This window comes from Podarcis erhardii (genome assembly GCF_964252035.2).
Source record: "Podarcis erhardii genome assembly, chromosome: 16".
In the NCBI taxonomy this organism is placed as follows: Eukaryota; Metazoa; Chordata; class Lepidosauria; order Squamata; family Lacertidae; genus Podarcis; species Podarcis erhardii.
In genome coordinates, this window is record NC_138514.1 from 12119627 (window position 1) to 12134925 (window position 15299).

The 15299-nt window shown below is 44.7% G+C and overlaps 1 long non-coding RNA gene across 1 annotated transcript; it reads right to left on the reverse strand.

Moving 5' to 3' along the window:
- Positions 1-9414: 9414 nt before the first annotated feature.
- LOC309331914 lies at positions 9415-13034 on the reverse strand. Its single transcript, XR_014152010.1, has 3 exons — positions 12936-13034; positions 11093-11272; positions 9415-9625 (listed from the first exon to the last, which is right to left on the reverse strand). It is a non-coding gene; the product is annotated as an uncharacterized lncRNA (long non-coding RNA).
- Positions 13035-15299: the final 2265 nt, after the last annotated feature.

The window sequence follows — 15299 nt, forward strand, 5'->3', positions numbered from 1 at the left end:
AAGGTGACTGCTAGGTGCGGGGTCATTTGATGCCCTATATGCCAAGAATTCATTATATAGGTTGTTCTTGAAGTGTCTACATTCCTCGTCAAACCACTTTTTATGAGAGAAATGGTTACTATTCATTACCGAGGCCTTAGCCAACGAAGGTTTTAGCAGTTCTACTAAATTGTCATATATTGGCAGCGGCTCAACTGCCTGGAGAAGGGAGTCCCTTGTCTCTTGCAGTTGGTCAGACCAAAGGAGTTCATTTATCCGTTGAGCCAAATTGTCGGTCCATTTTAGGGCAGTGGGCCTCATCTGCAGCTGGTTATTTGTAATAGGCACACAGGAATAGGTAGCCAATTCTCCATCCAGGGTCAGAGAGAGTTCTAATGGAAAGTGGTCACTTTCCAGCCTCGTTACACCCTAAAGTTGGAAATTTTGGGAATTAGGTCTACTGATGTCCAAATAAATATGGTAGAGGCTCGGGAGCCTGACCAGAAAGTAAATTTGACAGGGTAATCAGAACTGAGAGCTCCGTTTAGAAGGTGAAAACTAAGAGCCATCAAGGTTTGTCTACATTTAAAACCTGCGTATGTAGCAACACTGTCTTTAAAATTCCTGGGTAAAAGGTCTGAGGTTAAAATGGGTAGTGGGGGATATTTATTATATTTAGCAAATAATGATTTATCAGAGTGAGACAATCGGCCATTGAAATCTCCTGCAACTAGAAAGGTGGCTTCAGGATATTTCTCTAGGAGAGTTTCAAGAGTCAGTTGAATTCCCCTCCATCTTTGGTCCACCAGGTTTTTCTTGTAGGTTGGGGGCAAATAAACATTAATCACCACGAACACTTCCTCCGCTGTTTGTAGCTTTACACCCAGCATGGATGACGACTGGATGTCGATTTGTTCCATCTGCAGATTTAAGGCCAAAGAAACTAAGATAGCCATCCCACCTTGTGGTCTACCAGGTGATAGTGAGTTCTGTTGTGCATTCAGGTAGAAGCCCTTATACCCTGATAAGGAGAAGCCCTCACAAGCCCAGGTCTCTTGCAGTAAAAGAATACGACTGCCTTTTATGTAGGCAGCAAAGGATGGGTCCATCAGCTTAGGTTTAATGCCAGCTACATTCCAGGATAAGAAAGTAAGTGATCTCCTGGTCACCCCTTCGAGTCATGCTGGGCCTTGCGGAACCAGCACGGCAGAATCCACCTGGGAATGCATGCGGCGAGGGGGGGCAATAGGCTGGAAGAAGGAAGTAATTGTAGCTTGCTTACCCGGCAATTTCCAAACACCACTTACCGCAGCAGCAGCCATGGATTGAGGCTTAATTTTTGGTGGCTGCAGGGATGGATTCTGGTGCACGGGAGTATCACTTAACGACAGGTCCATAGACTCTGCATTTAAGGTATGCTCGAAGATTGAGAGGGGTGGACTTTTTGGGTCAGCGGTTGCTGTAGGGAACATGCAGTGTAAGGCAGGTGGAAGACATCCCTTTCGGTTTGCCTCCAAAAGAGCATTCAGTCAGATAATGGGGGTAGCAGCAAACAAGCCTCCCATCATCAGCTGTCCTCCTGGCACTGTTCACTAGAGCATCCTTCCTTTCTTCTTATTTTAAAAAGCACTGTATTGTCAGAAGATGACCTGGTAGGCATGGACATAATTACAGATGCTCATGAAACGTTGCTAAATGTGCCTTTAAGCATCAGGCCAGGAGAAGCGAACCCCATTTTATTCCTGTGCTCGTGCTGGTGCTATAATTTAACTGAGTTGAAATTATGAAACTGCAGATGCTCAAAGTATTGTACTTAAAAAAAACCAACCTCAGATTTGTCTGTGGTTTGGGGTTTTTTTGCACTAACATTTTAGGAATGTAGAAGAGGTTGTAAAGCTGGAATAGCAGGCATTGGACAGGGGGAGGAGAAGAGAAATGTTGATTGTGTGGCGATTCCCACCCCCTCCCACAGATGGAATAAATAAAGACACAGGACACCAGAATTTAGGTTAATGGGCGAAAAATGGCCACAACTTTATTGATTACAGGTAAGAGCGGTATTGGCTTTAGGCATTGGCCCTATCAGACTAACCGGTATAAAACTGGGAAGGGTTAAGCACCAATAGGGGGAGCCCCCGAGATACCCTCAGACCTGTAACCAATCCCTGATCCCCTGGAAAATGTCAGCAAGCCAAATATCGTTACCAGCATCGAAGAGATGCCCGCCATCCCCGCGGTAGAGGGCCTCCTTGCTAAACTGGATGCCTGGGTGCTCAATTACCCGCCCACCCATCGCTGCCACTCTACGTGCCACCGAGCGTTCTAGGATCCTCCAGGCTCTATTCACAGCCACAGGATTTTTGGAATCCCTCCAAATGCGCCTCTCAAGCAAAGATGACCAGAAAATAGTTAGATTCGGATAGGAGGCCCGCAACTCCCCCAGGTCATTGAAGATATGCCACATTAAGTCCACCCCCTTTCTGTAAGCTAGGTCGTTCTCGCCCAGTTGGATAACCACCGCCTCCAGTGGGCCTTCAACGGCAATTCTTTTTGTTACTGCTGGGAAGAATTCCTCCCAACACATTCCACAACGCGCGATCCAGGAAACTTCAACATTGTTTGGGAGCTGCAGATCGCCGCCCCAGCCCCTGGTGACCACACGTAATCTCGCCCAGTGGACAATGCTGTGGCTGATGATCCACAGACGCACCACCCCGACACCTGAAAATAAAAGAGTAAGAGAGCCGGGTCAGGGAGCTGATGGGGAGAGAATGTTAGCATGGTTTCCGGATGTATCCCCTGTAAGCGTTCGACTTCCACCGTCCCATATCCATTATCCTCTCCACCGGTAAACCCATGTGCACGGCAGTGGTTGAAGCCCCGATGAAGAAAGAATATGCGGCATACTCCCCAGATGGGAGCCCCATGGCAGCGATTCCCTTGCGCATAACCCTCGTGAAGTGGTGCTTTGACAGGCAAGAGCCACCCGTGTGTATGAAGAAAGGGCCACTGGCTTTTGGTCTTAAGCACAGGAACTTTCTTACGTCCTTTCCTGGGCAAGGGCCAGTACCAATATGGGCCAAACATCATGCTGCTCTCTGCCACTCCGGTGAGCACCACCTGCAAGGTATCTTGGCTGGTGCAGTGACACAACACCATATTTCCTGAGGATGCCAGAAGACAACACTAACCATGAACAAAGCTCATATGTCCACACCCTGAACCATGGCTGATTTGAGCTTAGTTGGCAAAGATTGCTGAAGAGAGAGATCAGACTATTCAAGGGTAGGTTTCCTCCAAATCTGAGCGTTCCCAGAATTTTGCTTCCCTGGGAACATAGTATAAAGTTTAAAGAGTGACTCACAGAACAACCAGAGTATCACTGGTCTACTATGGTCTTGGGCAGAGTGCGAGAATGCCAGCATCTTTCTGAGGATTCCATGTCATGAAATTCAGCTATCCAAAAATGCATTGGAATTAATTGCCTTGTTTTACTTATAGAGTCATCTATTTGAATAGAGTCATCTACTCTGAGTGAACCGTCATTGGTTACAACCCCACATGTCTTCATCTTGAGCCACCACAGATTTAAGCCACCAAGCCATGTAGAAGCCATGGGAGCCAGTTGAAGTTAAATCCTTCGAAGACAGAGGTCCTCTGGCTGGGACGGGACGATATGGGATTGAGGGGGCAACTCCCATCTCTTGCGGGGGTGCAATTAGTGCCAGCACCGTCCGTTAAGAGTTTGGGTGTAATCTTCGATGCCTCCCTCTCTATGGAGGCAAAGATTGCAGCTGTAACAAAGGCGGCATTTTTTTCATCTCCGCCAAGCTAAGCAGTTGGCTCCTTACCTCTCTCGCCCTGACCTAGCCACTGTGATCCACGCGATGCTCACCTCCAGACTGGATTATTGTAACTTGCTCTACGTGGGGCTGCCCTTGAGACTGACCCAGAAACTCCAGCGGGTGCAGAACGCCGCGGCGAGACTCCTTACGGGATCCTCGCTGCGGGATCACATTCATCCGGTGCTATACCAGCTGCACTGGCTCCCGGTGGAGTACAGGATCGGGTTTAAGGTGCTGGTTTTAACCTTCAAAGCCCTATACAGCCTAGAACCCTTGTACCTACGGGACCGCCTCTCCTGGTATGCCCCACAGAGTAACTTACAGTCTTCAAATAAAAACATCTTGAAGGTCCCAGGCCACAGAGAGGTTAGGCTGGCCTCAATTAGAGCCAGGGCTTTTTCGGCTGCGGCTTCAACCTGGTGGAACGCTCTGTCACAAGAAACAAGGGCCCTGCAGGACTTGACATTTTTCCACAGGGCCTGCAAGACAGAGCTGTTCCACCAGGCCTTTGGTCAGGGCGCAGCCTGACTCCCTCCTTTGGCAATCTTTACAGAACTTTAGTTTATGGTTGCCATCAAATTTGATTTTAATTAATTTTTATAATGTTTTTAGAATGTCACACTATTTTACTGTTGTTAGCTGCCCTGAGCCCGGCTTCGGCTGGGGAGGGCAGGATATAAATAAAAATTATTATTACTATTATTATTGTTGTTATTATTATTATTATTATTATTATTATTATTATTATTATTATATCTGTATCCAGCGCAGAGATGCCCAGCAGCTCAGACCAGGGTTCGAAAAGGCCCACAATGAGAGACAGGAGGATGAAAGGACCACACTGCATGGAGACTCTTCAATAAGAATGTCCTGTGCCAGGGGAAGGGATGCTAGATGATATATCATGTTCTTCAAGGAAATGGTGCCCATCAATTGGACATGAAAAAATGAATTACCAATTTCTAGGGACACTCTGTATCTACTCTGATGATTCCAATGTAATTTCCTGTTCTCATTAAAGTATTCTTCCCCATCAAATAGGGACACATTGGAACTCTCAAATGTTTCAGTTCCGTGATAGGATGTTGATACAAATCTGAACTTTGGTTATGCAAAGTTTATGGCCTTCTTCCGGTTTTTTCTTTTCTTTCAACTGCATATAGCAAGGCCTGAGAACAGATCATAAGAGTGCTTACGGTCGACAGCAGTGTTCGCCAACTTGGTGCCCTGCAGATTTATTGAACTACAACTCCCACCAGCCCCTGGTGAAGGTTGGTCCACAGACTCTCAATGTCAATACAAACATGAAGTTCATGCAATATGTTATACACACATAACTCATGGCGGGGGGGATAGATTTGGAACCATTTATTCCAATTTTAATTCAGCCAGACTTGGCTGGAAAAGATTGTTATTTAATCTCTGAATGGCCACATTAACATGTTTGGAAGTACAGTGGTACCTCAGGTTACATACGCTTCAGCTTACATACGCTTCAGCTTACATACTCTGCTAACCCAGAAATAGTGCTTCAGGTTAAGAACAGAAATCGTGCTCCGGCGGCACAGCAGCAGTGGGAGGCCCCATTAGCTAAAGTGCTGCTTCAGGTTAAGAACAGTTTCAGGTTGAGTAGGACTCAAGGGCTCTCGAAATTATTTCTCAGTCTGGGCTCTCCTAACCACTCTCGGCACCCTTAAAAAACTAGGGTTCCTGGTACTCTTTGGGGGAAGCCAGGACTGGCAACGTGGTACAGTGGTGCCTCGCAAGACGAAAATAACTCGTTCCGCGAGTCGCTTCGTCTTGCCATTTTTTCGTCTTGCGGAGCGCAGATTCCCCGGGTATTAACAGTTTTACGAAAAAGAAAGCAAACTCGCAAGACGTTTTCATCTTACGAAGCAAGCCCATAGGGAAATTCGTCTTGCGAAGCACCTCGAAAAACGGAAAACCCTTTCGTCTGGATTATTGTAACTCGCTCTACGTGGGGCTGCCCTTGAGATTGACCCAGAAACTCCAGTGGGTGCAGAACGCCACGGCGAGACTCCTTACGGGATCCTCGCTGCGGGATCACATTCATCCGATGCTATACCAGCTGCACTGGCTCCCGGTGGAGTACAGGATCAGGTTTAAGATGCTGCTTTTAACCTTCAAAGCCCTATACAGCCTAGGACCCTCGTACCTACGGGACCGCCTCTCCTGGTATGCCCCACAGAGGAACTTACAGTCTTCAAATAAAAACATCTTGAAGGTCCCAGGCCACAGAGAGGTTAGGCTGGCCTCAATTAGAGCCAGGGCTTTTTCGGCTGCGGCTTCAACCTGGTGGAACGCTCTGTCACAAGAGACAAGGGCACTGCAGGACTTGACATTTTTCCAGAGGGCCTGCAAGGCAGAGCTGTTCCACCAGGCCTTTGGTCAGGGCGCAGCCTGACTCCCTCCTTTGGCAATCTTTACAGAACTTTAGTTTATGGTTGCCATCAAATTTGATTTTAATTAATTTTTATAATGTTTTTAGAATGTCACACTATTTTACTGTTGTTAGCTGCCCTGAGCCCGGCTTCGGCTGGGGAGGGCGGGATATAAATAAAAATTATTATTATTATTATTATTATTATTATTATTATTATTATTATTATATCTGTATCCAGCGCAGAGATGCCCAGCAGCTCAGACCAGGGTTCGAAAAGGCCCACAATGAGAGACAGGAGGATGAAAGGACCACACTGCATGGAGACTCTTCAATAAGAATGTCCCGTGCCAGGGGAAGGGATGCTAGATGATATATCATGTTCTTCAAGGAAATGGAGCCCATCAATTGGGCATGAAAAAATGAATTACCAATTTCTAGGGACACTCTGTATCTACTCTGATGATTCCACTGTAATTTCCTGTTCTCATTAAAGTATTCTTCCCCATCAAATAGGGACACATTGGAACTCTCAAATGTTTCAGTTCCGTGATAGGATGTTGATACAAATCTGATCTTTGGTCATGCAAAGTTTATGGCCTTCTTCCGGTTTTTTCTTTTCTTTCAACTGCATATAGCAAGGCCTGAGAACAGATCATAAGAGTGCTTACGGTCGACAGCAGTGTTCGCCAACTTGGTGTCCTGCAGATTTATTGAACTACAACTCCCACCAGCCCCTGGTGAAGATTGGTCCACAGACTCTCAATGTCAATACAAACATGAAGTTCATGCAATATGTTATACACACATACCTCATGGCGGGGGGGATAGATTTGGAACCATTTATTCCAATTTTAATTCAGCCAGACCTGGCTGGAAAAGATTGTTATTTAATCTCTGGATGGCCACATTAACATGTCTGGAAGTACAGTGGTACCTCAGGTTACATACGCTTCAGCTTACATACGCTTCAGCTTACATACTCTGCTAACCCAGAAATAGTGCTTCAGGTTAAGAACAGAAATCGTGCTCCGGCAGCGCAGCAGCAGTGGGAGGCCCCATTAGCTAAAGTGGTGCTTCAGGTTAAGAACAGTTTCAGGTTGAGTAGGACCTCTGGAACAAATTAAGTACTTAACCCGAGGTACCGCTGTAAGCTGTTCTGATGCCAGCATCTCCCCAAGAATTCCAAGTGCTGGCACTGAGAATGTCCAGAAGGCATTATGTCCTCATTCTTTGTCACCACCAAGCCCTTTCCACAAAGAATCCTGGGACGTGGAGTTGCTTACGGGCTCTCGGAATTATTTATCAGTCTGGGCTCTCCTAACCATTCTCGGCACCCTTAAAAAACTAGGGTTCCTGGTACTCTTTGGGGGAAGCCTGGACTGGCCACATGGTACAGTGGTTGTCTCGCAAGACGAAAATAATTCGTTCCGCGAGTCGCTTCGTCTTGCGATTTTTTCGTCTTGCGGAGCGCGGATTCCCCGGGTATTAACAGTTTTACGAAAAAGAAAGCAAACTCGCAAGCCCATAGGGAAATTCGTCTTGCGAAGCACCTCGGAAAACGGAAAACCCTTTCGTCTAGCGAGTTTTTCGTCTTGCGAGGCATTCGTCTTGCGGGGCACCACTGTACAAGTTTGTTTTAGATGTCTAGTGTGGGTGTGACCACAGACTCCTAATGGGGAGGGGGTGTAACGTGTGAATGCTTGCCGTCCAACTGTGTTGCTCCCCCTGTGCTTTTTATCCACACATTCCAGGTGGGTGGTGAGTTACAGACTGCACCACCACCCGACTCTGGCTTTCATAGCTGAAGTGGTTGGTGCACATGCCTTTATACAGTTCTCACAAGCCATCGATTCCATAAGAACTAGCCCAGGCTACTTTGCAGTACTTTGTTTCCTTCATTGTGTTCACACTAGATGTCAGCACTCAAGTTGGGTTAGTCGCCTATCCATTCCTGCAAATTGTAAGCTCACATCATGGCAGTAGAAAGGGTTATGCTGTTCTTAAAGCTGAATTAAAATCCCTCCCAGGACACTTCCAGATGAAGACAAATGCCCTTTGGGACGGTGGTTCCCATGACCAGGAGATACACAAGGCAGCTCTGGAGGGCTCTTGGAAATATGTTTCTCATTAGAAGCCCAGGTGTCCTTTGCATCTAGGATTTCCTTTTAACAGCTCTGCCTGATTGGCCAGCTATGGCTGCTCCTGAACAGGGAAAGTCTGGCCGAATGTTGGTAACCTTGAGGCTGGATTACAGCAATATGATCTATGTGGGGTTGCCCTTCGGCCTCATTTGAAAGCTCCAGTTGGTGCAAAAGGGTGACAGAATTGTTAAAAGGTCTGCTCTGGCTGCGCATATACTACGGAGCCACGTTCATTGTTTTTGTATTAATTTGCAAGTCCAAGGTGCCTAAGGGCAGAGAAAAAGCTCTCATCTCTCAGCTTGATCATTTATCTTTTGCAGGAGCATCTTGTATTGTCCCTGGAGTTGGTGAGGCTCATCTGACAACAAGAATCCAAATCTTTAGCCTTTTGCCAGTCCAAAGGACTGTGGGTGGCGCTGTGGGTTAAACCACAGAGCCTAAGACTTGCCGATCAGAAGGTCGGCGGCTCGAATTCCCGTGACAGGGTGAGCTCCCGGTGCTCAGTCCCAGCTCCTGCCAACCTAGCAGTTCGAAAGTACGTCAAAATGCAAGTAGATAAATAGGTACCGCTCCAGCGGGAAGGTAAACGGCGTTTCCGTGTGCTGCTTTGGTTCTCCAGAAGCGGCTTAGTCATGCTGGCCACATGACCCGGAAGCTGTACACCGGCTCCCTCGGCCAATAAAGCGAGATGAGTGCCACAACCCCAGAGTTGGCCACGACTGGACCTAATGGTCAGGAGGTCCCTTTACCTTAAAGGACTGCTCAGCCAACAGAGATTCAGCAGATTTAAAGGCCTGCTGAAAACATTTTTATAATGACAGCTTTATGCCAGCATTTAATAAAATACTTAATGGTTAGTTGATGTTCTCTGATCTAATCTTTTTATACATGTTTTATTATTTTTATACATGAAGATAATGTAAATCACTTTGATATTTAGATGATATAGCAGCATATAAATATTTTTGTAAATAACGTCATCTAAGCTCCCCACAAAGAAATAGTAAGCCATAGAAGACACTTAACAGCATTAATGTGGATTTAATAGCAGGTGAATTAATGTGGACAACACCCCATACTCAAAAACCAGAATACAGAGGATGCTGAACTACTGCTGCACTTATTCAGAATATTCAGCTGAGGTGAATGGGAGGACATCTGTAGATTGGCAGGACATCTGGAATTTAGCTGTTGTCTTCTTTCACATGAGCAGGGGGCATTTTTGAGGATGCCAAAATATTACTTGTCTTTCACTACTGTGGAAGAAAGAGAGAATCTTTGTGGTGGATCAAATGAGAAGAAGAAGAAGAAGAAGAAGAAGAAGAAGAAGAAGAAGAAGAAGAGAAGAAGAAGAAGAAGAAGAAGAAGAAGAAGAAGAAGAAGAAGAAGAAGAAAAGAAGAATTATATGCCCCCGTCCCCCTTCCTTTCCCAGAGAGCCCATGGCAGCCCACAGCAAAGGTGCAGCATTAAGAAGAAGGTAAAAGCACAGTACACAGTATATCTCAGGAGCAACTCAAGGTGATAAGAAGTGAGCAGACCTTCCTTCAGAAACAGATGCCATTGTTTATTTTCCTTTCAAGGGATGATATCGTCAAGCATTGTGAGTTTTATGGGTTCAGAACATTCTTGAAAATTCTCAAATACAAGCTTGCAGCAGTAAACTCAGTAAAATATAACTGAAGAATTCTGCTGCCTTAGTGTGTGTTTTTCCTTTGGAACTCTGCACGGGAGTTGCAGTTCATGCAATCTATTGCTATCTGCCCATGCCCTGGAGTTGCGCTAAAGAGCCATGGAGACAGGGAGTAACTAGATTTTGCACCAGCCCCGTCAGGTATTTTCTACCTGAAGGAAGAATCCCTTCAGGAGTCTGGCCATGGCTGCCTGAGAGTAGGCTCAGTACTTTAGATTTCTCAGTTTGAAAAGCTGGAAAGATACTTATGTTGCAGCACATCATAAAATATATGATATTATTTGCAGCTATACTGAAGTTGATGTTACTGTATTCTGTATGGTTTATCTTCTACTGGAGAAGACTGTTCCGTCACAAAGCAACTGAGAACAAACACTGAGTTTGGCTGTTATTGAGTACAGTGGTACCTCAGGTTACATACACTTCAAGTTACAGATGCTTCAGGTTACAGAATCCTCTAACCCAGAAATAGTACCTTGGGTTAAGAACTTTGCTTCAGGATGAGATCAGAAACCTTGCTTTGGCGGCGTGGCAGCCGAGAGAGGCCCCATTAGCTAAAGTGGTGCTTCAGGTTAAGAACAGTTTCAGGTTCAGAACGGACCTCCAGAACGAATTAAGTACTTAACCCAAGGTACCACGGTAATTTTATTTTAATAGATTTTTATCTTCTCAGACATTCTGTTTGTCATTGTGCTAAGATACCTTGAGAAAAGTAAGCCAAAGGCTTTTTGACCATGAGTCTTGTTCAGTGGTCTCAAATAAAATTTGCAATATGTAAAATGTACCAAAAATCATTTCAAACAATGCTTTTTGTTCAGTTGTGTTTAGGTTTTAAGGGGAGAGAATGCTGCCTTTCTGGGTTTCTATGGAGGGGTTTGGAGAGAGAGATAAGACTATTGTACTTGGAGGCCTTTCATGGTTTCAAGAAAAGGGGACATGCACCCTTCAGAGTTTCTCAAATTTTGAAATGTGCCCATTTGCCCCCAAATGTTCACAGCTCCTGCCCTAAAACAGCAAGTTATTTGTTCTTACCAAAGCGTCCACATTCCTCATAGCATTCATTTTCAGTCAGAAAGTTATTTGCATTCTCTTTACATCCACCGAAAATGAACTCCTCACACTTCAGGGTTTCAATATTGAAGAAAAAACGTTGAAAACTTGCTCTGCATCTTCCTACTTTCTTAGGGAGTTTGCATATATCAGGTAGACTATCTGGTGGGCAAGCCTCATATAAACATTATATCAAAGTCTGAAACACAGAAAGCAATGACATTGACCATGTGACTCCACCTCACAAATAAAAACAGTAATTAACTCACATTTCTACCAGATCTAAATTTATACAAATATGTTTTCACAAACCTTCTCTTTGAAATTCCCTAAATCTCTGGATTTCCCTCCATACCATCTTCTGGTTCCTTATATTAACTAAGTTCTTCTGCATATCCATTCTTAAACCTATTCAATTATTATTTCCCTTAATTTTATCTAATTTTCTGCTAGTTGCAAGCATTTACTTAAATGCTTTACTTATATATATCAACCTGTTTACAGTATTTTTGCACATAAATAATAAACAATTCCCACTCTTTTTTAAACTTCTCATTGTCATAGTCTCTGAGCTTTGCCGTTAATTTGGCCATTTCTGCATAGTCCATTAGCTTGATTTGCCATTCTTCTTTCGTTGCTATCTTTTCGTCCTTCTATCTTTGGGCTAACAATATTTGGGCAGCTGTTGTAGCATACAAAAATATTTTCTTATCTTCTTTGGGGAGTTCAGTTCCTATCAGTCGTAGTAAAAAAGCTTCAGGTTTTTTAACAAAAGTTGGTTTAAACATTTTCTTCAGTTCATTATAGATCATTACCCAGAAGCTTTTAATAACCTTACATCCCCACCACTGGGCTGTATCCAGTTCTAACTGAGAGTCACTTTCCTGTTCTCAATAGTTTAGCATTGGGTGTCAGCTGGGAAACTGAAATCCAAGACTTCTGGAAGAAGCCAAGTTGTCTATCTATGAAGCAAAAATCACACAAAACAATATGGGCCAAACAACATGCCGTTTTCTGCCACTCTGGTGAGTACCACCTGCAAGGTATCTTGGCTGGCGTAGTGAAACAACACATATTCCTGAGGATGCCAGAAGTCAACACTAACCATGAACAAGACTCCTATGTCCACACCCTGAGCCCTGAGCTTAGTTGGCAAAGATTGCTGAAGAGAGAGATCAGACTATTCAAGGTTAGGTGCACCCCAAATCTGATACAGTGGTACTTCGGGTTCCATACGCTTCAGGTTCCATATGCTTCAGGTTACAGACTCCGCTAACCCAGAAATAGTACCTCGGGTTAAGAACTTTGCTTCAGGATGAGAACAGAAATCATGCACTGGTGGTGCGACAGCAGCAGGAGGTCCCATTAGCTAAAGTGGTGCTTCAGGTTAAGAACAGTTTCAGGTTAAGAACAGACCTCCGGAACGAATTAAGTACTTAACCCGAGGTACCACTGTAGTTCCCAGAATGTTGCTTCCCCGGGGAACATAGTGTAAAGTTTAAAGAGCGACTCACAGAACAACCAGAGTATCACTGATCTACTGTGGCCTTGGGCAGGGTGCTGGAATGCCAGCAACTTCTGAGAATTCCAGGTGCTGACACTGATCCCAAGCAAGGACCACAGCTGGTATACAACGTTGTCATACTGGGCATAGAGGCATTGGAATGAATTGTCGTGTTTAAAGCAAGCTCCACATCACTTGGGCCTTATGGAAGGGGGCAACCCTATGTAGAGAGGCACGTTAAATAATTGGAGAGAAATAGGGTGAGGTACAGCCATGAAACACATAAGATTTAGAAGTTGTAAGAGGAGAGAGAGCTCATACCTGTATCTGACGCAGAGATGCCCAGCAGCTCAGGCCAGGGTGCGAAAAGGCCCACGATGAGAGACAGGAGGATGAAGGGACCACACTGCATGGTGACTCTTCAATGGGACTGTCCAGTACCAAGGGAAGGGATGCTATATTTTGTTCTTTAAGGAAATAGAGGCAGTCATCTGGGAATGAAAAAGCAATATCTAGGGACAATCTGGATCTACTCTATTAATTACAAGCAAATTTTCTGTTCTCAATAAAGGATTCTTCTACCTCAGCTCAGGACATGTTGGAGTTATGAATTATATCCACAGAAGACTGAAACAGCCTGGAAGAATTGCAGTTCTGTGACATCGTATTGATACACCGTAAATCTGTTCTTTTGTCATGCGGCGGCCCATGCCCTTCTGTTCTTCTCTGATGTGGGTGCTGTGGAGTAATGGGTAGATTAGGCAGGACAGGATAAGATAGGAAAAGAAATATAAATATCCAGCAACTCTTATTAAGACCATCATATAAGTGCCTGGTACATTCAGCTTTTATTGTAGCAATAAAGTTTGGTTTATTCTTACCACGTCTCATATTTGGCTAAGCCAGTGGTTTTCAACCAGTTTGCCATGGCACCCTGGGGCGCCTTGAATGATAGTCAGAGTACCGCGGGCAACACTGGCCTCTGTCCCTCTTTCCTTCTTTCCCTTCTCTGATGCCCTCTCTCGTCTCTGCCTCCCAAAGGCTTCCACGGTTGTTCATTGCAGCAGTCCTGGCTACAAACTCCCCAGGCAAATGGTGCATCTGGGGCTGGCTAAGCTATCAAGTCTATGAAAAAGTGACATCAGGGTTTATTAGTTAGCAGGAGAATGACAGTTGTTAGGAGATTGCTTAAGGTGTTGGAAGCCCAGAGCTTGGAACACCATAACACGGGGTCGTGGGGGTGAGCAGTGAATAGAATTCAAGTTTCCTCTTGCTCCTACGTGGTGACCTTGGGCTGGGAAGGGTACGGCAGGGTTCACTTTTTGGGGAACACTGTGAAAGGAAGAGCAGAATTTTATTAAGGAATGGTATAAAAGTCAGTGTTATAGAAAAAACCTGCTCCTTTTCCCTTATGGGGTATCCAAGAGCCAGTATAGAGTCCTTAAGTGGGTTACCTATCGGTAGGAGAAAAGAACAGAGGCCAGCCAGAGAATATTGAGAAGCAAAGCAGCTAGTAAGCCTGATCTTTATTAAACTGTTGCAACAGGGTCCTCACTCACCATACGCAGGAGGGAGGAGGAACCCAGAACAATGGTGCACAAGCCCATATATAGACTTTTGAAATTGCCCACCCTGTAGACCAGGCTTCCTCAACCTTGGCCCTCCAGATGTTTTGAGACTACAATTCCTGTCATCCCCATCCACTGGTCCTGCTAGCTAGGGATCATGGGAGTTGTAGGACAAAAACATCTGGAGGGCCGAGGATGAGGTGGCCTGCTGTAGACCAAGACCACCCCCCAAAACATTGTGCAAACATTACAGAAGGAGGTGGTCTACAGCAGAAATCCTGTTTGCCAGGATATCTGTTAATGGTCACTGATTGCTTTACCTGGGCAACCTGGCCATTCTTTTTGTGATGGTAAATATTTCAGTTTCTGAGTCCCAGGTCCCAGGCTCCCTTCTTCCTCCCTTCTTGCAGAGAAATATATTGAGGTCAATTTGGGAGAGTCAAAATGACTTCAGGATTGCTCTCCTGTACTATTTCAGATTGAGGGCACAAGGAGAAGGGGCGACAGAGGACGAGATGGTGGGATAGTGTTCTCGAAGCTACAAACATGAGTTTGAGCAAACTGCGGGAGGCAGTGGAAGACAGGAGTGCCTGGTGTGCTCTGGTCCATGGGGTCACGAAGAGTCGGACACGACTAAACGACTAAACAACAACAACACTATTTCAGACATGTGGTTTATATACTTATGTATGTGTTTCCTTGTACATTTATGAACATTTATTTTATATTTGGGAACATAGGATTCTTATAACATCAGGAACAATGTACAGTATTACAATAAGGCTGTGCTCAGTTTCCTATCACTTCTCCATAATTAAACTATACCATTTCACATACAAAATATTATTCTATGTTATTGTAATGAATGTTGAATGTTATTTTATTTGCATATTGTATGTTGTATTGTGCATATTGTCTTATTTATATGATGTAAGCCACTCTGAGCCTGGCTTTGGCCGGGGAGGGCGGGATACAAATAAAATTTGTTGTTGTTGTTGTTGTTGTTGTTGTTGTTGTTGTTGTTGTTAAACATACAAAAAAACCAAACACATTTGCTAACATAATATGCTTTTGTTGTCTCAGCCACTCTGGGAGGCTTCCAACAAAAATATAGAGT